At 41.2% G+C, this 27,976-nt stretch overlaps 1 protein-coding gene and 1 long non-coding RNA gene across 7 annotated transcripts in view; one reads left to right on the forward strand and one right to left on the reverse strand.

Annotated features, from left to right (window-relative positions):
* The window catches only part of ANKS1B (ankyrin repeat and sterile alpha motif domain containing 1B), a 753,186-nt gene that overhangs the window by 225,731 nt on the left and 499,479 nt on the right, over nt 1-27,976 (forward strand). The gene's annotated exons all lie outside the window — the stretch shown is intronic.
* LOC120374766 lies at nt 389-27,947 on the reverse strand. Its single transcript, XR_005586232.1, has 2 exons — nt 27,831-27,947; nt 389-858 (listed from the first exon to the last, which is right to left on the reverse strand). It is a non-coding gene; the product is annotated as an uncharacterized LOC120374766 (long non-coding RNA).

A 27,976-nucleotide genomic window follows, 5' to 3' on the forward strand; every position in this document is an offset into this window, starting at 1 on the left:
CACTTCCCCCAGATGACTATAAGGCTCACCAAGAATTGTTAAAGAGGGCTTCCTTAAGTCTGGGCATACAGGTGGAGGAAGTAAAATAATCCTTTCACCACCTGGTTGATATTTTAGCCGCTGCAAGTCCTTACAGTCCTGTCTCTCAGTGAAGCCATTATGTGGACCCACTTAAGGGACTGTGGCAGATGCCTACATCCCTTCCCCTAACTTCTTCAAAGAGGACCGAGTGGAAGTATTCTGTAACCATCCAGGGCTATGTGTTTCTTTACTCCCATTCCCCCTCTCTTACCCCCTGGAGTCCCTGGTGGTATCTGCTGCCAATGAGAGGGAAAGGCAGAGATATCAGGGTGCAACCCCAAAAATCAAAAGACTCAAAGAAGTTAGACCTGTTTGGTAGGAAAGTTTATTCTACCAGTGGGGCTGCAGCTCAGGATTGCAAATCAGCAATCACTTTTGGGCAGGTATGACTTTAACCTATGGGGCTCCATGCTGAAATTTAAAGATGTGCTTCCAGAAAAGACTAAGCAGTTATTCTTGCTAGAGGATGAGGGAAAATTGGTGGTAAGAACCTTGCTGCAAGCTGCTCTGGATGTGGCTGACTCAACTGCCAGGTCCATGGCTTTGGCAGTGGCCATGTGTAGGTCCTCTGGGCTCCCACAGGAGGTCTAACAGACTGTGCAGGATCTGCCTTTTGAAGGATCATCTCTTTTCAAGCAGATTGATGCTAAATTCCACAAGTAAAAGGGCTTGAAGGCAACTCTAATGTCTCTTGGGTTGTATTCCTCAGCCCCTTCCAGGAAGCATTTCAGACCTCAGCAACCCCTTCAGTATTGTGCTCCAGCTGTCTGTCAGGACCTGCAGAGAAAAAATAGCAGGTGCTATTAGCGTAGACCACCTCCTCCTTTTACCTCTGTTTCAGTGCCTGCTCCATCTAAACATTTGAGGTTTCTAAGAGTGCATTTTTATGGGAGTTTCAAGGATGCCATACCAGTTCTCAGAATGCTAGATCCTGTTTTTACTTTGTTTGCAAATGACCTTTCCCATTTTCTCAGTGCTTGGTCATGTATCACCATGAACTGTTGGGTGTTGAGCACTGCAGAAGTGGGATACACCTTTCAATTTATTTCTACTCCTTCTTCCATTCTCCCTCTTAATGGATGCCCCTCACAAAAGACTTCTGGTCCAGGAGGTTCAATCTCTCCTTCATGTGGGAGCCATAGAAGAGGTTCCTCAGAATTTAAGAGTGAAGGGTTTCTATTCCCATTATTTCCTAATCCCAAAAGCCAACGGAGGTCTCAGGACTATTTTAGACCTGCGTCAGCTCAAAAAAAATCTCAAAAAGATAAATTTTCTCATGGTCACCCTGGCATCTATTATTCCCTCTCTGGATCTGTGGAGACTGGTATGCTGTCCTCCATTTAAGAGAAGCCTACTTTCAATATACCAAGAGCACAGAAAGTTCCTCAGATTCATAGTGAAGCACTCGCATTACCAGTTTACAGTGTTTCCATTCAGTCCATCTGCAGCTCCTCGGGCATTAAAAAAATGTATGGCCATGATAGCAGCATTCTTCAGGAGAATGGGAGTGCAGATCTCCCCTTACATGGACTGGTAGTCAAGGGCCGGTCCAAAGCTCAGGTTATATCTATTGTTCATCTAATTCAGTCAGCCTTCAAGGCATTAGAACTACTGAAAAATGCACACAAATCTATCCTTTGCCCAATACAGAGGATAAAGTTTATAGGTGCTGTGTTGTACTCTACCCAGGCCAGAGCATTCTTCCAGACTTGAGATTCCAATCTATTTGATCTCTCGAGGAAGACCTTAAGATTCATCCAATCACAACAGCCTGAAACTGTACGAGGCTCCTAGGGCACACGCAAACAGGAACAAGCACCAGCTGCACACACTTTGGATGTTAGATGAGTGCTGGCATTCTGCACAGACAGGACCAAATCATTTCAGCAGTCCACCCAACTGTTTGTGGCCATAGCAGACAGAATGAATCAATAAATGAATCCAATCACTGCACAGAGAATTTCATCTTGGATATTTTCTTGTATCTGCACATGTTATGATCTGGCAGGCCTCTATCCTCCAGACAACCTGACTGCCCACTCCACAACATTGCAAGCATTCTCAATGGCATTCCTACCCTGGACACTTGCAAAGCAGCAAGCTGGCCATTGGTGCACACTTTACTCAAGAGATGATGCCAAATTTGGTCAAGGTGTACTGCAGTCTGTGTATACATGAACTTGGATCCCACCACATTTTTAACTGCTTGGGAGTGCAATCACTTGAAGAAAAAATGGTTACTAAGCTTTCGTAACTGTTGTTCTTTGAGATGTGTTGCCCATGTCCATTCCACGACCTGCCCTCCTATCCCTCGGCATTGGAATTTCCAGAAAGAAGGAACGGAGGAGGCTTGGGGCTGGCTGGATAGTAAAGGGTGATCGAGCTGTCCCAACGAGTATCACTAAGGGAAAAAAATTTCCAGCATGGAATGGACATGTGCAACACATCTCAAAGAACAACAGTTACAAAAGCTTAGTAACCCTTCTTTGGTTTGGTTTTATTGCATGTAATTGCCTAGGTTTTTGATAAAACAATGTAAAAAAAAAACCCAGAAATTCCACCAGGTGGCATTATTTTGACACTTACAGAGGTCATCAGCTGGTTTGTAACCTTTGATCCTCTTACACTTGAGTTAGCAGAGGGTATATCTACACTATGGGATTATTCCAATTTTACAGAAACCGGTATTTGGAAACAGATTGTATAAAGTCGAGTGCACATGGCCACACTAAGCACATTAATTCAGCGGTGTGCATCCATGTACCGAGGCTAGCGTCGATTTCCGGAGCGTTGCACTGTGGGAGCTATCCCATAGTTCTCGCAGTCTCTCCCGCCCATTGGAATTCTGGGTTGAGATCACAATGCAGGATGGGGCAAAAACAGCGTCGCGGGTAATTCTGGGTAAATGTCGTCAGTCAATCCTCCCTCTGAAAAAGCAACGGCAGACAATCATTTTGTGCCCTTTTCCCTGGATTGCCCTGGCAGACGCCATAGCACGGCAACCATGGAGCCCGTTGAGCCTTTTTTCACTGTCACCATATGTCTACTGGATGTTGCTAACAGATGCGGTACTGCAGGGCTACACAGCAGCATTCACTTGCCTTTGCAAGTTAGCAGAGACAGTTACTGGTCCTATTGTACCGTTTGCTATTTTGGAAATTGGCGATGACGGTTACCAGTCCTATTGTACCGTCTGCTGCTGTCATGGGTGCTCCTGGCTGGCCTCCGTGAGGTCGGCCGGGGGCGCATGGACAAAAATGGGAATGACTCCCCAGGTCATTCTCTTCTTTATGTTTTGTCTAAAGGTAGAGTCAGTCCTGCCTAGAATATCGGGCAAGCCTACTAAAGAACCAGAGAGGACAGCTGTTCTGGGTCAGAGCCCCAGACATCCCGCAGAAATGATGAGCTGCATGCCATTCTAGGGGGTGTCCCTGCAACAACCCCACCAGTTGCTTCCCTCCTCCCACACCCCTCCTGGGCTACCGTGGCAGTTATCCCCCCATTGTGTGATGAAGTAATATAGAATGCATGAATAAGAAACACTGACTTTATTGAGATAAAACGGGGGGGAGGCAGCCTCCAGCTGCTATGATATTCCAGGCAGGACTAAATCTCCATTAGACATTAAAGTAGGGATGGGGGACGGGGAGCGCAGCCTCCAGCTGCTATGATATTCCAGCCAGGACTGAATCTCCAGGAGACAAAGCTTAAAGAAGGGAATGACCAGGAGTGATTCCCATTTTTGCCCAGGCACCCCGGCCGACCTCACCGAGGCCAGCCAGGAGCACTCATGGGATGATGAGGATGGTTTTCAAGCCTATTGCACCGTCTGCCATCAGGAAAGGAAGGGGAGGGGATGCTGCTGTTCAGCACTGCAGCACCGTGTCTACCAGCAGCATCCAGTAGACAAACGGTGACGTTGAAAAAAGGTGAGAAACAATTTTTTCCCTTTTCTTTCACGGGGGAGTGGAAGGGGGGAGATTGATAACATATACCCTGAACCACCCACGACAATGTTTTTGACCCTTCAGGCACTGAGAGCTCAGCCAAGAATGCAAATGGTTTTCGGAGACTGCGGGGACTGTGGGATAGCTCGAGTCCTCAGTCCCCCCTCCCTCCCTCCATGAGCATCCATTTGATTCTTTGGCTTTCTGTTACACTTGTCACACAGCACTGTGTTGAGTCCCTGCTGTGGCCTCTGTCTATTATAGCCTTGGAGATTTTTTCAAATGTTTTGGCATTTCGTCTATTGGAATGGAGTTCTGATAGAACAGATTCATCTCCCCATACAGAGATCAGATTCAGTATCTCCCATACGGTCCATGCTGGAGCTCTTTTTGGATTCTGGGACTGCATGGTCACCTGTGCTGATCGGCGCTCCACGCTGGGCAAACAGGAAATGAAATTCAAAAGTTCACGGTCTTTTCCTGTCTACCTGGCTGGTGCATCCAAGTTCAGATTGCTGTCCAGAGCGGTCACAATGGTGCACTGTGGGATAGCACCTGGAGGCCAATAGCGTTGAATTGTGGCCACACTAACCCTAATCCGGAATGGCAATACCGATTTCAGCGCTACTCCCCTCGTCGGGGAGTACAGATACAGGTATTTAAAAGCCTTTTATGTCGATATAAAGGGCTTTGTTGTGTGGACGGGTGAAGGGTTAATGCGGTTTAACGCTGCTAAATTTGATATAAACTCATAGTGTAGACCAGGCCAGAGTAATTGATAGAGGATGGACAACCTACAATTGCTGTGTTGACCATCACTGGAGGCGGATGAGACATACCTTTTGCCACTCAGTTTCACAGCTATTTACTGACAGCAGAAGAATGCTTACACTCAGCCATCTCGTTTTCCATTCCAAGCTGTAGAACTGAAAGTGCTCCAGTGATTTACAGATCCTTTTGCCTGTTCTTCCCCTGCCCCAAAATTTGACTCCTTTTCCCCAACCTCTCCAACCTGTCCTTGACCCAGTCCTGTCTCTTCCTTACCCCAGCTCATTGTCCCAGTCAGATTCTTGCCTACACAGTCTCAGTCTCCATTCCTCAACCTTCTTGTCCCAGTCCCAATTTCTTTGTCCAGAGAGTACTAGTCTCCCCATCAATGCTTGCTGTCTGAGTCCAAATCTCCCATTCTATTTTCTTGCCCAACTAGTCCCAGTTCTCCCCCTTCTCCATCTCTGGTCCCTGTAAGATCTGTGCCACAGTACAGCTGGTTCCCAGTCCCACCCAACCCCTCACCGACTCCCAGTCTCATTGCCCAAACAGTCCCAGCCTTCCCTTCCTCTGGTTCCAATCCCCATTTCATTGCCCAGTCAGTCTCAGGCTCCCCGTTCCAGCTCTGTCTCCTTGTCCCACTAGTCCTAGTTCTTCCCAAATCCCAGTCAGTTTCTCTTTCTCCCTCCACCTTGGCCTCCACTCCCAAGCTTCTTGTCCCAGTCTACTCCTTCCACCACTCTTCCCCGTCCCCAGTCTGGCTTTTGTCCCCTCTGCATTTGTGAGGTGGCTTGTCCATATGTTCTGGGTACCAGCAGGGGAGGCGGGTAATTGAGAGCAATGCATGGATAGTTGCCTGGTCCCACCCCAGCTAGGAGAACTTGGAGCAGCAATGGAAAGTCTGCCTTTATCTCATACCCCTGGGCTGGACCATATTCAATTGTCCCATGGGGATGGTGCATGCTCAGTCTGGTAGGCAGTAGGAACTATGAGGGAATGGTGCATGCTCAATGAAGACAATCTTCAGAGATTTTTTTAGCTGCTACATTTTAAAGTCTCAACTGAGCATGTGAAAACTAAGATTTTTCAAAGGCTTGTCATTTGGTAATAGATGGACATATTTTCACAAAAGATCCACCCCCTGCTTCAAAGGATGACGGTGTGCTAGAGCTTCTGTTGAAAACAACCTATTCTTCCCTAACCTCACTCTCAGAAATAGATGAATATTGTGGCTTAAAGTCCCCCCACACACACCAATCAGCCTGAGGCAGACACTCAGCATGAAAAAGTTCAGCCCAAATGGTTAATATTTGACAAAGTTACATGCAACTGAAAATAGGGTCCTGTAATAGGAAGTGTCAGGCAACTTTAACTTTACCAGCCCCACCTATCATACATATTCTTTACAGTTTTAGGGGCTTGTGGGTAGCCTTTTGTATTTTCATTGTTTTTTTTTTAATTGAACTAATTTAACTGTCAACATCTAGTATATCTTTATTGATGTAGGACTAGATTGTGGACTTTAGGCACAGTCTGAGTGAGGAATGGCAAGTAAAATGCACCACCGTAGGAGTAGTGCCAGAAGACACTGTGCCTAAGACACATGCTTCTGAGGCACAATGTTCTGCTCCAGATAATATTAATTTGCTCTTGGCCAATACCAGCAGCAAATGTCGAAACCTCCCATAGTGGCTGGCACATGGAGAGGGAGAGGGCATGGCTAAGGCTCTGACTGTCTGTCTTGATGTGCAGGGGAATAAATAGGTGTTATGCATCTGGACTCAGGCTCCAGGAAGCCCATGATTTGATGTAAGAGAGAGGTTCTTCCTCTGCCTTATTCTTCTACTTGGGTGTAGTGCAAGTTATAGTATAGCAAGCCCTTAGTCCTTTTCTATAGGGTCTCTAACATGCATTTTAACAATTTAGTCATTAGATTCATAGAGATTAAGGCTGGAAGGGACCACAGATCGTCTAGTATGACCTGTATATCGAAGGCCACCAACACTAATACAACCAAAATTAGACCAAAATATTACGCTCACAGGACACTAGACTATTTACTGCACATTTTGTTTTGAACCAAGCAGCACAGGTCTAAAGAGCTTACATGCAGACTTCATTTCTTTTTCTTGATTATGAGTAGTTTATATTTGATGTACTTATACCCTGGTCTGGTCAGCCATACAACATATTATGCTAATTGCATGAGGAGCTGGGTTTGACTGTTCAGTGTTGCACCAACTGTTTGTTTAGACTCTTGGTAGATCAGCCTTATTGCAATATGTTCATTGACTGTACTGAATTAAATACTGTACATTTAGCTTAAAAATCTTGACACTTATTCCCCACATCTGATGTGATATGCAAGTATTAAGGTCCTATTCATTTAAATGTAGCAGCATGAACTTAATGCTTCTCTAGAACACAACATCTATAGTAGCTGCTGTTAAAAAGCTGAATTTAAATAGAAGTGTATATATCAGTCATAAGCTACTTGTGAGTTCACCATAAAGAGATGCAGCTGGAAAGTTTACTGAAATATTTTTATTATTGACTATCCATAAGTAAATGTCAGTTTTATATTTTTCTAAGACACATCTATATGGTGATTTGGTGAGCCGCAAGCTGGGGTATAAATCTACAGCGCTCTAACCTGACATGAGTTAAGTGGCAGCGTGGCCCCCACCGCTGTGCAGTAAAAGTTCTCTAGGTTGAAAAATCAGCAGATCAAGTGCATTACAAAACTACTAGCATGTGGCAGCAGGGGCCACACGGTCACTTAGTGAGTGGCAGGCTAATGCGCTGCAGATTCACACCCAAGCTTGCTGGGCACTAAATGTCACTGTATAGACATGCCCTTAGATGAAGTGCCATTATAAGAGAGCTTTACATAGCTTTTATCATGAAGATTAATAACAAAGCTGTCTGCTTATATAACTGTTTCATTCCTTAGGAGCAGTAATACGCGAACATTTTGGCGCAAAGTTAAGATGTGCTACCCTTTCATATATTTTGCCATGGAAGTGGAATTTGCTCCTGATGCCTCATTCTTGGATTTAGAGGAAACAATATGACAAAATTGACCCTGACTTCATTACCAGGAAATAACAGAAGTCATGCACAATACTTCTCCATGCATTTCTGTATAGTTACAGGCTGTGATGGAGGAGAGTGTTGCTGACAAATTTATGGCATTGGGAATATTTAGACTTCAGAGTTTGAGGCATTAATTAATAGGCTTATGTCTCCTGTCCTACTTTATCAAATCTGTGTTTTCATTTAGATCGCTGCAGAAAAAGGAAATGGGATTTCCTCTCTCCAACTGAAGCAACCCCCCCCCCCCACATCCCACATCAAGATACATCTATTTCCATACCGCTAGGGTTAATGCTGGCACTAAGAAAAGTATGATATTGATAATGATTGTGTTGAAGTTTTTCCATTCTAAAGACATTTCAGTTTACATGGAAAATGACTAAGGAAACTAGGTCAGAGGATGACTCATTTGTCACATCCATCAAATCAACTGATGTATGTTGCTGGACTCTAGGGAGTATCAGTATTGGTTGGTCTTCATTCTTCTTGTTTACTTTAGCATATTTTTCTACATTAAGTTTTTCCCCTTATTATTTTCAATTGCATTTAAAATATTTTTTTTAAGATTTGATTTGTCAGAGCCTCCTAGCCATCTCCTTGTTAGTCTGCTGAGGTGCACGGGGTAGCATAATAGTTGAATGAGCTTTCATGGTCCTCAGTGAAAGCAGAAATAGAGAACACAATAATTTATTACTATTTTTGGCTAAAGTGCTTGAATGGATTGTACCCTAGCAATTGTGTCATCACTCTGCTGACACTATCTCCTAGTGTATTTAATAGAAACACACTTCAGGTAGATTAATACAGAAACAACTAAGACTACCATTTCTTAATGCTGATGATCACAGAAGTCAGAGATGGAAAAATCACACTACCTGGGTAAATATATATTAACTAATCGGGAAATCTCTCCTCTTGTTTAGTGAGCCATACAACTAATACCAGCTGCAGAAAACTTCTGTGGGTGTACTTTATATTCTTGATTTGACAAAAGAACAGGAGGAGTCCAAGTGGTACTGTAGCTAAAAAGCCATCACTACCTATATAAGGAAAACAAAGTTCTGAACAAAGACACTTCCTACAACATTCCCAGGCTATTTCCTACTCGTAATAGCTCTAGTTGAGACTTACTACGTTTGCATGCCCATGAGAGAATGTCAATTGCAACTTCCTGAGATTCACTTCTGGAGGTACTCACTTTCAATACCAGATACTCCCTTTCTGCCTCTCCTCAGTTCTTTGAGTATTTTCAAGTGTCTTGATACAGTATGGGACCAGGAAACTCACTTTCTGGATCGCATGCTTATTGCGTCCATTGTTCCAGAGAGGAGTTTGCAATCTAGGGACACTACACGTTCTCCTTACTCATGGCTTCATCATAAATTTGAAAGAGCTTCTCGCAAATACCCAAAGCCTGAAAGCGGAAATTACAAATATTTGCAGTAATTTTGTTCATTTTCATGTGTTTCCCAACTTTGAATGCCTACCTAGAATTGCAGTGACACTTTTTTCTAACTGCCGCATCATGCAAATGCAACCGAATAAAAGGATTTTGATTTTGTATTTACCATCAATCTGATCAGTTGCCAGAATGTTTACTTTTCGTTGAGGTATGAGTGAGAGGTCACAGTCCCTGCATAGAAAAGGGGGAAAAAAGTGGTTCATGCCTAAGAGTGCCAGGGATCCACTATCCAGTATTGAATATTATGACTGAGTTTCTCAGGTTGTCAGCCTGTTGCTGCATCATTAGTAATAAAAATTCTACAACCTGATGATGTGGGGGAGAGAGGAGAATCCAGTTCACCCATTCAAAGCTGTATTGAGTCTGCAGTGTTAGTAAACAAACACAACACAAACTTAACACACATGACACCAAAGACATACATTTCCTTCAACCCAAACGAAGCTATTTGTCTTTCTGACGTCTCATGGACATCCAGCCATCAACTTCAGCTCAACATGGCCAAAACAAACACTTTCCCCTTTCTTAATCACTGGGGACAACACCACCAGTCACCCAAGCCTATAACCTGGATGCCATTGACTCTGCCCTTTCCTTTCTCTAGTTCCACACATCCAAGTCACATCCAAAATTTTGCAGATTCTTCCTACAGAACATCTCAAAGATCCAGCTTTTCCTCTCCATCCACCAGTTAAAATTAGTCATTCAGGTCCTCATTATCTGGTGTCTTAACTAACGGCAGTTTTCCTTTCTGGTGTTGACAAATTCTATCTTACTTTCTTATATTTGTTCAGACTACAGATGCAAAAATAATCTTCCTGACTCATTACTTTGACCACATTACTATCTCTCTTGCACCATCCCCTGGCTTCCCCTTTTCCATTTCATTAAGCACAAACTGCTTGTCTTCACTTTTAAGGCCTTTCATGGCCTACGCCCTCCCCTTGAAGCGTCCCTTGTATGCTATTAAGCTATTGACCTCCTGTCTCTGCTCTGCTAATAATACCATCCTTGATCATCCATTTGTGAATTTTCCAGCAGCTTTGGACTTTCTTCTATGCCACCCTTATGGATCAAAGGGATTCCTGTAAAAATCCTCAAATCTCTCCTTAAAATTCACCTCTGCCATGATGCCTGTAAAACAATTACAGTGGCTAAGGAGCTAGTGTGCTGTGACCACTGCTTATTACATAATCATATCTGTCTCACTGTTTCCTTGTACGTGTCTGTTTTCTCTTCGCTGGTCCCGTTCCCAAAAAGCTCAGACTATCCTTTCATTATCTATGCTCAGCCATGTAACACAATGGTGCCCTGATATCAACTGGGGCTTCTAGGCATTTCTGCAATATAAATAACCACTGTAGTAAATGTTTTTGCAAAGTCACTTTTCTGACAGTAATTGCATTTTAAATTGATCTCCATAATGTCCCACACTTTCTAGTCTTCACCTAAGGAGATGCAACCCTATTAGCTTAACTGAGTTTGTTCCAGAGTCAGATTTTGTCCAAAATCTTTACTCCTTTTTCCTTCAATTGATAATATGTTGTCAGCTATATTGTATTTAAGCATTTGGGGATAGAGTTTATTTGAAAGATGTGAGAAGGTCAGATCTTCTACTGATGTAAATTAGCATAGCTCCATGGAATTTGGGGCTATGCCATTATAAACCAGACAAGAAAATCTGGCCCTAAGAAGTTCAAGGTACAGTATAGTCTTTAGATATTACTCTTATTTTCAATTTGGTGTCATGTATTATGATAGTTTGTCCAGCTCACAAGAAAAAATGAATAAATGGCTGCTGGGCTGTCTAATTCACAGAGAGATCAAATGAGACAGGAAGACATTTATAGGAGTATAATTCTTCACTGTCTTCTTTCCCTGTTAAATTGCTAGTTATAGCTTATTAAGATAATTATACCTATTTCACTAGTGTTGTATCTGCCAGTTCATGTAAGTAGCCTGAACTACTTATCATGGTAGGGAATGGAGACAGGTGCCAGAGAGTGGTGGGACTAGTACAAGAAAATCTTCTACCTAATGATGTTCTCATTTGCTGCAAGCCAGTTGAACAATTCTTTCTAGCATGCACTTAATCTGCCTTCAGCTTGGCAGGTTCTCCATTAGTCTTATGAAAATTGTTGCTAAATTAATTGTGTTATCTTTGTAATTTTATAAAATTAGATTATAATTTTATTTAAATGAATTTCATCTGGGAAACTACAATATCCATAAAAAAATTAAGATTATTTTTCATTGAACTCTTGCCTTAATAGTGTTTCTTCTACAGTTCAAATTAAACGGAAGGTAATTTCAAGAACATACCACCCACACATTTAAGCAGCTACTGAAAAGTGCAATATGTATTCTGCGCAGAAAGAATCAGCAGGTGATGATTATACTTTGCTGAACAGTGATGTAAAATCAGCATATTGAAAAAAAAAAGTTGTGGCTTATTTTAATGCTACACTACATTGGTTGTGCTTTTTGAAAAAAAGAATTAAACTAATCACTAACTCCTTGATTTAAAATATAAAAATCCAGTTGTATAAGCTTTCTGATGTATTGTAATATATGCATTCTACTGTAGCAATTTAAAAAAAATCTATGGGACATTTAAGACACAAATTGAATGCAGAAAATATTCTGCAAGATTTTGTAAAACACAGTAACTATTGTCACTGAATTATAAATACACTCACTTCAGTCATCTTGTGTAAAAAATCACATGAACATTTAAGGTCTAAGTTAGAGTCCTGCAGTGGGACTGGGATTCTGCAGATCCCGCAGGACCTGTTGCCATAATAGCAGGAGCAGGATAAAAATTCAACAATTAATGTGGGAGCAGGTGGAAGCGGTAGTGGGCATTGTGGGGTGGGATGGGAGCAGAATTAAAAAAATAGTCCCGTGCAGCGGTCTAGTCTAAATTGCCCCAACACAAGAGCATTTGTAGTAGGGAGTAATGTGGATGTACGCTACCCCAGCAGGAGCTCCGAGAGCCCTGTGCCTGGAGAGTAGAGAGCCAACATGGGCACTGCACTACCCTTGGTTGGGATACAGATAGCTTCCTCTCCTCTCTTGTCCTCTTCCCATACTGGTTGTTGTGCAGAGGCTGGGCTTTGGATCTGTTTCCTTCCCATCACTTTTGAGAATGCTAGTGATGGCAGCTGTGCTGACCTTAGAAAAGTGCAAGAACAGCCAATGTGACCCTCCCCCTCACACACCTTTGCACTCCTACACAGGGTCTGGAAGGTTCATGATACCTTCTCACCTACAAAGAGGCCGATCACAATCTTGACTCAAATATAAAGGTCAAATCTTGACCACTGGATTTGGTTCACAGTATGATGACTATGCTAATGCAATATCAATAGTTAAAAGTAGCCAAAAAATATATGGGAGATGAGGTCAATCTCATGAAGGCCACTTAGTATGAGAATATACATATAACTTAAACAAGTTGAATTAAACTAAAACTGTCTTATTTTAGGTATAAAAAAGCCAAGTGAACAAATAAGCACCAGGACTGTGAACTATTTCAAGTAGGTCAAGCATATACACTGAAATTAGAATGCAATGAATCTCTAATTCTTTCTCATTTTTGTGAATTACTGGGTGTTTATGAGTAACAGTCAGTGTTCAGCAGATATTAAATCTGAATCCAGATACTGACGTGGCATGGCATAGTATAACTGTAGTGGTAGATGTATTGGGAGGATGCCAAAGTATACTTTAAATGGCCATTTCCATGTGTCGGTAGTTATATTAAGTACTGGTTGTTGCACAGACTTTTAAAATTAAGTTGTATAAGTATAAATCTACGAAAGTAGCCATATTTCATCTCCACATCAATTCTGAATCACAAATTGTCATGTTTGCAACTGAAATATGGTAAGGCACTCCACTATGAGGATATTCAATATTGTAATAAATATGTTTTATTATGGTACTGTATAATTTGCAATTTTGTGTTAAACATAATGAAATGTTTTCATAGAATGTCTTTTGCTTTCTGTACAGTTTTTTGCCTGACAAGTAATGTGAAAAATCTACATTAAATTTTAATATTGAAGGTTAGAGTCGTGGATAGCAAATAATTTTGTATGCATACCACTTCCACTTTTTACTTAACACTTATGCTTGAATACCAGCAGCTCAGAGTTGGGGCTGTTAAGCCATCAAAACAGTCAATTGGAGCACTGAAACTTCCTTAGCGGTTTGCTTGTTCAGCTGCCCAACTTTGGCTAATTATTAGTTTACAATTATGATATAAGGTAGAGTTATCTTCTAGCTAGTGCTGCTGACTGGATACTGTATTGAGTGAAGAGCCACTGGCCAAGAGACTAGCATTCTGGGTAGTTGGAACTGTGAGACAGCTGAGGGTGCTTGTACCCAGGCAGGAGTAGCACTGAGGTTACTGAAGGTATTGGTAATTAGTTTCTGGTCCTATTGGGCTATTGGAGATGCTAGTGTAATGGTTGCAGATACTGAGCAGCTCCCAGTTAATCAGCGTTGGATTTTTTGGAGATTTTAACACTTTTGGGTGTCTTTTTTTGGTTTGGCAACGTTCCTTTTTTTGCTGGTGGGGCAAATATATTTGAGAACAGTTGATGGGGAAATACTGAAAACTGTTGGGTAGTTTGTGTTTGTTTTTTCAGGAATTATCAGGAGTTGAGGGATCCAAACAGCAATTGCTCCAAACAGCAATAAGAATAAAATCCCCGAGAAGGCCAAAAATTGACAGGAGTTGGTTGACAATTTTCTGGTTGCAATATTGATGTTTAAAGAGGACACCTTTGTATTATGGAACTTGCTGTAGATCCTGTTCTACTGTACAAAATGAGCTGTCCTCTGAGGGGTTACTGCTAAGCCTGCCTTCTCAATTTCACTAAAAACTCTTCTCACAGCTTTTATTACTAGAGACAGCTATTCTGACACTAAAAATTGATGGCTTAAAGTAAAGAATATGCTTAAGCATTGTGCTAATTTTGGGGGGGTCAAAATTTTCTAGAAGCTTTTTTTATGTACTAGAAATTGCAAGGACTTTCTAAGATCAGAAAATGATTCTGTTAAATTAGTTTCTTCCAACGTTAATAAATGAAATATTACATAAGCTCATAAATCAGAAGTTACAGAAAACTATATTGAAGTCAAGAATCTTCCAGATTGAGATGTCAAAGAAAATTATGGGAGCCTACTTTGTTGTTTGGTTTTATGTTAAAGTATGTTCTAATTATTGATTCAAAATTTAATCCACTGATTCTAATGGGGAAAAGTCTTTTGAATTCCAGGCTCTCAGCCCTATTTATAAAGCTGATTCAGCAGGGAAATCAAAGTGCTTCCAAAGATGAATGTTAGACTTTTTTTTTTCAAGCTATGATGGTGATTTATTATTTATTAGGGCAGTCTATTAATCACAGTTGACTAATGCTATTAACTCAAAAAAATTAATCGCGATTAAAAAGATTAATCGTCATTAACTGCAGTTTTAATCTCACTGTTAAACAGTAGAATACCAATTGAAATATATTACATATTTTTTTATTTTTCTACATTTTTAAATATATTTATTTCAATTACAACACAGAATATAAAGTATACAGTGCTCACTTTATATTATTTTTATTACAAATATTTGCACTGTAAAAATGATAAACAAAAGAAATAGTATTTTTCTATTCACCTCATACAAGTACTGTAGTGCGATCTCTTTATGGTGAAAGTGCAACTTACAAATGTAGATTTTTTTGTTACATAACTGAACTCAAAAATAAAACAACGTAAAACTTTAGAACCTACAAGTCCACTCAGTCCTACTTCTTGTTCAGCCAATCGCTAAGACAAACAAGTTAGTTTACATTTACAGGAGATAATGCTGCCCGCCTCTTATTTACAATGTCACCTGAAAGTGAGAACAGGCATTCACATGGCACTTTTGTAGCTGGCATTGCAAGGTATTTATGTGCCAGATATGCTAAACATTTGTATGCTCCTCCATGCTTCAGCCACCATTCCAGAGGACATGCTTCCATGCTGATGATGCTCATTAAAAAAATAATGCGATAATTACTTAGTGACTGAACTCCTTGGGGGAGAATTGTATGTCTCCTACTCTGTTTTACCCACACTCTGTCATATATTTCATGTTATAGCAGTCTTGGGTGATGACCCAGCACATGTTTTTTGTTTTAAGAACACTTTCACAGCAGATTTGACAAAATGCAAAGAAGATATCAATGTGATATTTCTAACGATAGCTACAGCACTCGAACCAAGGTTTAAGAATCTGAAGTACTTTCCAAAATCTGAGAGGGAGGAGGTGAGGAGCATGCTTTCAAAAGTCTTAAAAGAGCAACACTCTGATGCAGAAACTACAGAACCTGAACCACCAAAAAAGAAAATCAACCTTCTGCTGGTGGTATCTGACTCAGATGATGAAAATGAACATGCATCAGTCTGCACTGCTCTGGATCATTATAAAGCAGAACCTGTCATCAGCACGGATGCATGTCCTCTGGAATGGTGTTTGAAGCATCAAGGGACATATGAATCTTTAGTGTATCTGGCACATAAATATCTTGCGATGCTGGCTACAACAGTGCCATGTGAATCCCTGTTCTCACTTTCAGGTGACATTGTAAATAGGAAGAAGGCAGCATTATCTTCTACAAATGTAAATAAACTTGTTTGAATGATTGGCTGAACAGGAAGTAGGACTGAGTGGACTTGTATTCTCTAAAGATTTACATTGTTTTGTTTTTAATGCAGTTTTTTGTACATAATTCTACATTTGTAAATTCAACTTTCATGATAAAGAGATTTATGACAGTACTTGCATTAGGTGAATTGAAAAATACTATTTCTTTTGGTTTTTACAGTGCAAATATTTGTAATAAAAATATTAAGTGAACCCTGTACACTTTGTATTCTGTTATAATTGAAATCAATGTATTTGAAAATGTACAAAACATCCACAAATATTTAAATAAATGGTATACTATTATTAACAGTGCGATTAATCATGATTAATTTTTTTAATCGCTTGACAATCCTATTATTTATATTTCCATAGAGCTTGAAAATGTTGTAGGAACTTTCCAAACACAGAGGAATACTCATTCATGCCTTGAAGAGCTTATAGTCTTAAAATAATGAGTAGTAATAATGGAAATGAAAGATAGTATTAGTTTTAGTGTGACAAAAAAGGGGACATTTTCCTTTTGAAACGGATCCATGTTTTCCTTGATATCACCAAAACAACCCACTAAAGAATTTGTGGATTCCTTACTATAAAGGAATATTTATGCACTAGTTAAATTGTCGTTCTAATTAAATGTACTCTGGATGATTTTAGATGGTTGCTGTGCAATGCCTTTCTGCTGGAGCTGGTTGGAAAATTTTCAGTAGAACAAAATTTGAATGAGAAAGAGGGGAATTTCATGAAAATCTTGGTAATTTTTCCCCAATTTTTCTGACCAGCAATACTTTCTCACTATGGAACTATGTAAGGCCCAGATTTAGTAAAATATTTCAGAACATGAATAGCCCTATTTATTTCCATTTAGAAACACATATACTTAAAGTTAAGCACATTCTTAATTGCATCACTGAGCTCAGCTTAAAGCTACAAAATCATCAGAGGTAGTTACTGGTATTTTAATGTGTTCTCTTTGTCTGGGAAACTGATCCGGTACTCATGCTCACCGCCTATTTGAATTTAAAAGGAGATCTCTCAGCTTTAACGTAGAATACTTGACTATAGTCACAGCACCCAGTACTCTGCGGCAAGTGGGACCTAAATTCTGTGGTAAGATTGCTGGACTCTACTGCAGATAGAGAGAAAATTCTGCAGTAGCTTTATTTAAACTTAAAAATGTTCAAGACTGGGATAGGCACCCATCCCCCATCAAATTTCAACGGTATTTGGGTGTTTAACTCTCTTAGGCTCCTTCGAAAGTCCCGTCCTTATCTAATTAAATGTACAATATTAAAAATATACAAATACAAATTATTTCTATTCAAGTCTTCTAATATTGTTTCCCACATTTTTATTTTCTGCTATGAAAAAAAATAATTGAAAACACATAACTGCATCATAGGAATTATCAGTGTGAAAATGAAGGTTTGTTATTTGGGGAGTCATGGGAGACAGTTTGGGATTGTGGGATATTCGTATTAGTTGGATGTTTCTGTTAAAATGATGAGCAGTGAAATATTTTAACAATCTTTAAGTTTCAGATTTAACAGCTTATTGAGGTGAATGAGACAGTTCATATCTCAGAATTATCAGACTGCCTGCATACTCAGTAAGACAAAACCACATCCATTTACACTTAGGATATGGCTACACTTGCAGCTGTACAGCGCTGCCACGGGAGCGCTTTGAAGTGCGAGTGTGGTCGCCGCGCCAGCGCTGGGAGAGAGCTGTCCCAGCACTGCAGGTACTCCACCTCCCCGTAGGGATTAGCTTACAGCGTGGGGAGCCGCTCCCAGCGCTGGGGCACTGTTTACACTGGCGCTTTACAGCACTGTAACTTGCTGCGCTCAGGGGGGTGTTTTTTCAGACCCCTGAGCGAGAAAGTTGCAGCGCTGTAAAGCGCCAGTGTAGCCAAGGCCTCAGTTCACATTTTCTATATATTCTTCATAACTATAAGGCCTAGAAACATTTTTAATGGAAGCTTGGATTCTGGAATAGAGCTCTGTGGCAAGGGCTGGTTGGTAGCAAATTCTTTGGTCAAGAAATGGCAGAATGCCTAGGGTATAGTTCTGAACAGAAATGATCAGACTTACACATAGTGGGAAAATACAGTGGATTTCTTGCAACAAAGAGCAAATGTGTTAGAATGCTATATGAAGATCTGCCTACTCTAATGGTGCATCTCTCATTGACTGTTGTAACAGCCCATCACCCCTACTTATCTGACAAATTGGGAATATTGATTCTACCTTATAATGTGTCTTTACTCTCTCTCTCTGTATTGTATTCATCTCTGACTGCTAGATTAATTTTTTTAAAAGTTCCCATAGATATTCACCAAAAATATTGTGTTATCGGCAGACATTTAAATAAAGATCTGTGCTGTAATTTAGAGATTTCATATAAATTTTAAATACGCTGTAGGATGTTTAGAGGATAACTTCAGGATGGTCTATTTCCATTCAATTTGCATCTAATTGTCTATGCAATAATTAAGTATAAATTAAAGGTATTACTCATAACAAATGTTTATTCTCATGTTACTTTTTGTTTGACTTGACTTTCAAAGAATTAAAAATTTTAGTACTTGAAAGAAAAATATTTTGGAGCATTTCCTTGTTCCTGTTGATTCAGTGTGGGAGCCTGTGTAGGAGTAGTTAATTTAAAGGAAATACCTTGTTATGCTTGGCTACCCTATTGCAGTACTAATTTGTTAAACTGAATATCATTAGATTTGCATTTCCTCAAATCAAACTGGAAAAGTAATTAATGATGGTGAATCCCTCTTTCTGAAAAAATAGTTTTCACCTGCAACTTTTAAATCCAGTGATCATATCATCAGTTTGTTGGTTGCTGAGAGTGAAAGAATTTATAAAATACTTAGGTTAGTTGAGAACAAGCTGTACTATTTCCCCACACAAATTTCTAATAATGCTAGAGCAGATGCTGAAGCGTCTCTAGAAATGCAGACAGTTATACGGAGTAACAAAGGATGGAGTAACAAACTTTGTGTTGCAGAATGCTGGAAGGAAGAGGGAAGTGCTTCAACCATCCCTCACTACTGAGGTCATCTGCCCTTCATAGAAGCCCCCCCCAGCATTTCTGGACTGTTTATCCAAACAGGTCTCAGAGCCGAAAAATATATGAAGAAAAGCGCATGTATTTGTAGCAGTCCCTCAGAAAATGAAGAGTAGTTTTTCTCCTGACAGCAGCAGTCTTCCTAAGAGACTGCCCTCTTTATATGTGCTTTTGAAAGTTAGGTGTAGCTATCCTTTAATCTCTGTGTGTGTGTGTGTGTGTGTGTGTGTGTGTGTGTGTGTGTGTGTGTGCACGCGTGTGCGTGTGCGCATGGGGTTGGGAGGTGGGGGGGTGGGAGTCCTCCGGACCTTAGCTTCCTAACGCCCAAACAAATGTACTTCCATTCATTAGAGAAATTGGCTCATGCCGACACCTTGTTTACAGGGGTCCTCGCTGATGTCCCAAAAGATATGTACAACTTGTCAGAGCGCCATCTAAGTACTTGTATAGATAGACAGGGATTAAGTTACTGTATGTATTCCTAGTATTCTAAATAAACAGTAATATGTAGGATTTAATAATTTTATTCTAAATCTTTTTCTATATACTGATTAGTTTATTTTATTTATATTTTCTGTTAGGGCAAATATTGCACATTTAAAGATTACAGAAGAATAAACAATACCTGAAATAAATATTGTTAATCAATTTCCATGGAACTAATATTTTAGTTAATCTTATCTTTTCAAGGTCATACTTAATCTTTCCATGCACTTCTCTATAGAGTGATCTGCATTTTGTTTAACGTCTGCTAATGAAAACAAATGCAAAAATGCTCAGATATCTAGTTTGGAAATGCTATTATTGCTTTTTGATAGCCTAAATTAAGAATTATTGTTTGAAGCCAGTTGCTGTATTTTGCTACATTAATATACATAATCATCAGCATTTGCATGAAACAATACATTATTTGTAACAGTAAGTTATTGCAGAAAGCTCGTTTTCATTGCTTCCTCTTTGTATGCCTGAAGTGGCATGTAGGAGTCTACAAACAATCTAACTGAATTTAAACATTTATCAGTTAGAATTATGAAACCTCTACTCTCAAAATGATGGGGTCCATTCTATAAAGATCACTCGTCTGCTGTGGTTAAAATTGTACTGGCATTTTCACAACTCACTCCTGTTTTCAGATACTTATAACTAGCGCTATGCTTTTGTTTTGTTTTGCAGAGGTTTGTGCAAACATTCTTTGGTTTCAATTTGCAGGGATTCATCTCCATGTAGTTTTGCTTTGAGACGTTAGGTTTGAATGAACTTAAAGCCTCTAAGAAAATTCACTTGTTTTCTTACATGTTGTGGCATAGAAGTCAAGTGCAAGCATGTTTTGGAGTGCTATATAAATAATCTTCAATTTTCGAAAATGCAGAGTCATGCGTTAACCCAACTTCGTGTGAACAATTTATGAACACTTCTATGAACATGATCTGAATTTCAAATTTATAACAATCTGTAACAAGATGAGTCTTCTTGTTCAGAGTTTTGTTGGGAACATTTCTCTCAGCTCTTCAGATGCCAATGTATATTTACAAAGCCTGCTCCAAGTGTGGGAGAGGAAGAAAATTCATTTCAGCTAATCTTTGGGCATTAATTCAGATTGCTGCCTGTGGTGTGGCAATGTTGGTTTGTTGTCCCTTTTTAGGGTGCTGTTTTTGTGTAGTTTCTTAGCAGTTTGCTGGCAGGAGTTCCCTTCTTCAGCCTGCTTGCTCTTCTGGCAGCCACCCCACCCCTCTGCTTCCCATCTCTTTTATTCTCCTAGTTGTTGGGGGGATGCCAGTCAGTCTTGGCCAATGGTACCTGCATTAATCCCTTGATTGCTGGGCCACCATGGAGCAAATACACTGCCACAACAAATCCAGTGGTTCAGCCCTTATGCCTTTCCTGAAACGGGTATGACAAACTCTTTTTAAATGAGTTCTATGAATTCTTAGTGCAAGCCAGAAGCAAATCCTGTAGTCCAAGTGATTGCCTCTAACTGATGCCATATCACCATCGGGGTTCTCTCAAATTCTGTTATACAGCAGGAAATGAACCTTATTACTAATTCTGTGATAAATTACATATTCATGTAGCTAGCTGTCATAACAAAGTACATCTAACATAGCTTGACTCAGTTATAAAAATGGTTCTAATTACAATATTACAAAAATTACTTGCATTAAATTACTAACAGTAGATTTAAAAAAATATTCTTTTTACTATCCATAAAATTACAGCAAATCTGCTACTTTCAGATGAATGAAAAGCCACTCATAATGAATTATTCGCTATGTAATTATGTTCTTGGGTTATTTTGAAATTGGAAATATTTTATATCATTTTTACTTCTACTATTATAACCGTTTTAAGGTTTAAGAAAAATTCTCCTGAACATCATTGTAACTGGAAAACAGATTTTCTAAAGATATCATGTAGTATGGATTCCTACTCTTGGGTCTTGGCTCCCTAGCAGGAGTTATGCTAGCACGTGTGTGCAGGAACATTTAACACCCAGACAAAAGGGAACCTTTCTCAGATGAGTAATTCTGCTCCTCTTCTAATTATATTGTCTAGAACCAATCAATATTTACGACTGTATCTCTAATTTAATGCAGTCTTAATTATCTGATACTATAATCTAAAATTAGTATTTTTACCTGCTTTCCCATTCTAGCCCAATGACATCCCTCACCAGATAAGAGTATCGTCGTGCAATAGTATTATTTGCAACTACTTCTATCCGCGTAAGTTCTTTAATTAATGTCCAAGTTAAAAACATAATGAGGAAGATTCTATCCACTCCTTATAGAAAAACAAATCTCTCCCCATATTTCTGCAGTAACCAGAAACTGTGTATTGTGGCACTGATTATCCCTGAAAGATATGCCTAGACACTTTTGGAGCCACTTCTCCTGACAGAGAATTTTATTTGTAAATTTTATTTTATAAATATGTGGTCTGGGTAAAGTGTAGGCTATTGATTGGTAACACTCCTCAAACTGTGCTGCTTGTGGATTCCAACAGCAAAGAAGCTCACCTGAGATGTAAGTTAAAATATTAGAAATGGCACTATCAATCATTATAAGAATTTTGGCCAGTAGATGATAGCAAGTGAAGAAATTTTTTTTAACTCAGTGACATTTTCAAGAATAAACATGGTTAAGAACATCCACACACCTATTTGTGATGCTTTCTAGGAGTACCTTGCTATCACCTGCCTTTAGTGTGAGGAAGCTTTGTCTGTGCCTGCTGGGGGTCAGTTCCCCAACTCCACTGGCCAAGAGCAACACAAGCACTCCTGTCTAGGCCTACTCAGTCCCCTCTCTCTTTCTCTCTCTACAGGTTAGCAATAGGCACTCTCCAACCCTTGAGACCTCTAAGCATCTCCCTGGAGCATAGGTGCTGGAACTAGGAGTGCAGGGGGTGCTGCCGCATCCCCTGACTTGAAGTGGTTTTCATTATATACAGGGTTTACAGTTTGGTTCAATGACTCTCAGCACCCACTATACAAATTGTTCCAGCACCCCTGCCCCGCAGCGTCTATCCCCTGTTCCAAGGGACATTCACAATAATCACAGATTTGCTGCTCTCAAAGAAGCAGTACACCTCGGTTTACCAGTTTCACCTCAGATCACCTCTCTGTTTAACACACAGCATGTGGATATGTTTATAGTGAAAATAAGCAGAAGTTTGTTTAATGAAGAGGAGAGAGTCAAATGATAAAAAGTAGAAATATTCGAAACAAATGGCTACCTATAAAAATCATAACATGTATTTTAGAACTTAGATTACTACTTTGCACATGTCTGTCCCACTGTAGGTGTGTGTGTGTGTGTGTGTGCGTGCCCTGTGCACAGACACTGGAGATGTTTTCCCCCTCAGTGGTACTCATCAGGATGGCTTGGGTGCCCTCTGCTGCCACATGCCACTTCATGCTGGTGTAAGAGAATGGAGTTGCCTCTGATCATCCTCCATTTCTTCTTATTACCAGTGATGGCAGTTGGAGCAATTCCAGATTTGATTAATTCAGGTACTTTCCTCACCTCTTCTTTGTATATGTTTCTAAATTAGTGGTTTGTTAGTTATAGTTAAAACGGTCTAAACTGACTAAAATCAAAGCTAGGTTTCTGGGGAGGGAGGTTGGTCTCTTTTTGACCATTTTTTCCTCTTTCAGGACTGGTATGCCTTTCTTGCTGGCATTTAACTCCGACTGGACTTGCACAAAGCCTATGCTGGTCAGGGACCTGCATCCAACCTGCCTGAAATGTTTAGGAGAATCCCACATCAGTGACGTATATCCCATCTGTAAAGGTTTCAAGCCCAGCTCAAAAAAAGATAGGGCAGTGAGCATTAAGTGCTTGCTTATGAAAGCAGCATTTCGACCTCCATTGGAGTCATCACAAGGGAAGAGTGTCCCAATTGTATGGAGCGCCCCACTGGAGATGTTTACTTCTTGATTTTGTTTTCTGCTACCAAAGAAAAGATTCAGGCCTTCTTTGTGTTCCACTTCTTGCTCTTGTGTGTCTATACCAAAGCAAGCCAGAGGCAGGGACACCAGGAAGTGTTTGGGAGAGAGGCCATCCCTAGAATGCTCATCACCTATCAATAGGGAAGGGCTGCCTCTGGAGCCTGTGACAGGTCTGTCAAAGCTGTCCCCTTGTGGCAGGGTGGAGTAGAGCCAGAGGCCCCCTGCTGGAAGCCTCATGGCCCTGCACCACCCTGTCCCAGAATAGAGCAGCAAGAAATCCTCTAGGAAACCTAGAGTGGCTGCAGACGAGTGGCCAATCAGAGGGGCTGATGGAGCTCGAGGCGTGAAGACTGGGTGACTGGCTGGCTGAAGGACAGGACTGAAGCCCAGGGAAGGCTGCTGAAAACCGGGTACCTGGCTGGTGGGAAGAGCAGCAGGACCAGTGGAAAGTCAGTGCTGGCAGGCTGAAGCCAGGGGGACGGAACCCAGGACTTGGCCAGACCAGGTGAGGGTACCAAGATGGGCTCTGCTGGTCTGGTTGCAGACTGAGCCCAGGGAGGGCTGCTGAAAAGGACACCAGCTGAGGGTACCTGGCTGGATGGTTGAAGAAGGCAGTGCCTCAGGGAAGAAGCCTTAGAGATACAGCCCCATACCAGGGCTGAGAAAGAACTTGGACTACATACCTCAGAAGGGGGGACAACGCGTGTGGCTTGGCCGGAGAGCTGAGCTGCCAGAAATCAGGTGAGAGAACCAGTGGGAGGTGGTGGTGGTGGTGTGTGCTTGCAAGAGGCAGGTGCCACCCTGATGTAAGACCAAAAAAGAGAAAACAGGCTCACACCTAAGTGAGAGAAAGGGGGCCATCCACGAGAGGTGGGTGTCTTCCCCCTCCCCCCCATGAAAAGAACTGTGATTGCAGGTATATCGGCCAGAGAAAAGGGGGTCACACACAAGAGGTGGGTGCTGACCCCATTACACCCCTTAAAGACATTTGTGGAGCCAGAAGACAGTGCAGATCCCAAACACTCCAGAGGCATGTGCAGCTTCAAGAGATTTGCTTAGTCTCTCGGTACCGCTATCACTAGCAACTTAAGGCCTCCAACCAGTGCCGATGCCTGTTGCAGATACCTCACTACACCAGGATCCTATGGTACCACTACCCAAACCTGTGCAGAAGCCTGTCTTGTTGAAAGGAAAACCTTCCATGATTTTCTTGGTACTGCCATCCCCGGGCTCATGTACCTTTCATCAGTCCCATCTGAATTGGGCCCTCCTCTCTCTCACAGAAGCATCTGAGTTCTCCTCAGACAGAGATGAGGTTCTCTGTATCCAGTACAGGACATGGCACATACCCCCACAATCAGAGTCAAGGCCCTGGTCCATGCAGCAGTGCCGACACTGGCCTCCTGCTAAAGATCAATGGCCAAGACAAGGATGAATCCTAGGCCCGTATCAGTGGCCACTTTGTTCACTGTCAGGCATTCCCCTTCAACCATCTTGGGCACAGCTGTGGTGGGCATACTGGAGACACCAGCACCATCCCCCAATAACCAGTGCAGAGACCAGTACTGGTCACTGAGAAGAACATTCTCTTGTGCCAGCTACCGAGACTGGTACTGAGTATCCAGAACTCACTTAGGCAGCCACACACTGCAAGTTGTGGACAGACACCACCTCAGATGCCTGTTGTGTTCTCATCACCAGATGAGGTTATTGAGCTGTCAAGTCATTTAACACCACTGGAGGACTTCAGAGCCCGTCAAGATCTGTTAAAAAGAATGACCTCTGTACTTGACATTCAGGCAGAAGTGGTGTCCAAAATCTCTCTCAGGTTGGTGAACATCCTGGTTGCTGGTTCAGCAACTCTAGCTAAGGTGGCTATGCTAATTAATGAAACTATCATGGAGCTGGTCAAGGCTTTTTGGCAGACACCCACCTCCCTGCCTCCACCTGCACTGCAAAACAAGCTGAGAGGAAGTACTTTGTCTCCTCTAAGGTGTCTGAACATTTTTACTCTAACCCCCCTGCCTGGATTCTCTTGTGGTGGCAGCAATAAGCGGGAAAGATTGGGACAAGAAGTTTCCACACCAAAAGGCAAAGATTTGTAGAGGCTGGATCTGTTTGGTTGCAAGTTTTATTTTTCAGGAAGCCTGCAGTTCAGGATTATAAACCAACAGGTGCTCCTGAGTAGATTTGACTTCATTTTCTGGGAGAATGTGACTGAATGCACCCCTATATTCACACCTTACACACTATTGTAATAATCTTTGTACTAAATATGCCTTGTGAAGTATCATTTGAAAACAAATGATCACTGGTTGTTATTATCATGGTGAAATGTATGTAGCAACATTTATATGTACAGTTATGCACATAAGCTGAAATAACTGAAATGTTACCAGACAAGCCTGGGGAGTGGATAAACCAGTTTCTCAAAGACAAAGGATAAGCTGACACCTTTAGCCAGGTGTCATAAAAACTGATGGATAATCACCTGTCAAGTGGCCATTCTTTGGTAAATGATCTGCATTTTAGCCAACAACAACATGAAACCTCTTTCATCATAAGCCTCCTTGTCTCCATCCTCACAGCAGGAAAACTTTATCTAGAGGTAACCCTCAGGAAAATGTGCTGCAAAAGGGGACTGGCGTGTAAAGTGAGGGCAAAACACCTCAAAGGAATCTCTCACTATCCACCTCTCTCTCTCTCTCTCTCTCTCTCACTTAAGAAGACAAAGGAAGCAGACATCTGACTTTGGGAGAGATCCTGACCTGAAATTTGGTCAGCCCAGTTTCTGAGAGCATGTGGTAAGAATTTTGTCTTGAACCAAGTCTAGTTTGTTAAGTTTTATCACTAGAAAACACTTTTATCTTTATCAGAGGGGTAGCTGTGTTAGTCTGGTTCTGTAGAAGCAGCAAAGAATCCTGTGGCACCTTATAGACTAACAGATGTTTTGCAGCATGAGCTTTTATCTTTTTCTCTTGTAACCATTTCTGCCTTGTACTTGTACTCATTTAAAGTCTGTCTCTTTGTTGTTAAATGAACTTGTTTAATTCTTTAATGAAATTAATCCACTGCTGCATTCAAACTGAATTGTGTGGGTAGCTCCATTTAAAATAGCAAATTGTTGAATATTGTTCCCTTACAGGAGCAATGGATCTAAAATATCTGAACTCTCCAGGAAAGGGTTGGATAGTGAAGAACACAAATTTTGGGGAAAAATTCAGGACTGGGAGTGTGTTGGAGTCACCCTGCAAGTGTTAACCCAGTCTGTGAAAGCCAAAGTGTGACTGAAGTGTTGCTGGCAGGCTGCAGCTATACACAGCCACTCAGGGTGTGACCTATATGCTGTCTGGCTGTTTGTGAGGGGGCCCAGGTTGGCAGCTACAGCAGCAAAGGATTGTGAGGCACTCCAGCTTTCAGGGCAAGTGGTGACACAACCTCTTACTGGTCTGAATTGCACCCCAGAATGTCAGAGAACATTTAAAAAAATTCAAAGGCCAGTTACCAGATGACCGTAGACACAAGTTTTCAGTAATGTCTGAGGAGGGCAAGCTGGTCGCTAGGATTGACCTCCTAGACAGTTTGGATAGTACAGATTTGGCAGCTCAAACAATGGTATCAGCCATTACTATGAGAAGGTGTTCATGGCTGCAGTCATCTGAGCTACCCCAAGAGGTCCAACGGACTATCTAAGACTTCCCTTTCAAAAGCATTTCTCTGTATTCAGAGAAAACTGATGACAAGATTCATAGCCTCAAAGATTCCAGGGTGACACACAAAACCTTTTGAATCCCACAGAGATTAAAAGAAATCAATTTCATTCATAGCAGCCATATAGACACCAGAGTTTTACTCCTTTGATACCAAGTTCCAACAAGAAAAAAAGGAAGGGGTCATAGGAGGCAATCTCTACAGCCCTCCTCTTCAGCATCTGTAGGCTCATCCCATTCAGCTGCCTCTTCTAAACAATCATTTTGACAGGACAGTTGAGGACAGCATACCAGCTATCTACGTTCCATCTGTTCCCCATCTTTATGTACCAATCACTTACGAAGTGGGATAAGTGCTTGGGCCCACATAACATCAGTCCAGTGGGTCTTAAGCATGGTAGAACAGGGGTTTGCCACCCACTTCATTTCTAACCCCCTTTCCCATCCCTCTTCAGGGACCACTCTCACTAGTTTTGTCATCCCTAGATTGATGGATGGACCCTCTGAAAGTTTCTGTGGGGGCTCCCTTTCTCCCCGCGATACCAACCTTCATGCTTGTCACAGACGTGTTTTCTCTGTGTTAGAGAGCTCATATGGGGTTACTCCAGACTCAGGAGTCTCACTCTTGAGACTCCTTTGGTCATCTCAAGATCTAGAATCTCACAAGTATCAAGAAGTTAACAGTGATGCAGA

This window comes from Mauremys reevesii, linkage group 1 (assembly GCF_016161935.1).
Source record: "Mauremys reevesii isolate NIE-2019 linkage group 1, ASM1616193v1, whole genome shotgun sequence".
Classification (NCBI taxonomy): Eukaryota; Metazoa; Chordata; order Testudines; family Geoemydidae; genus Mauremys; species Mauremys reevesii.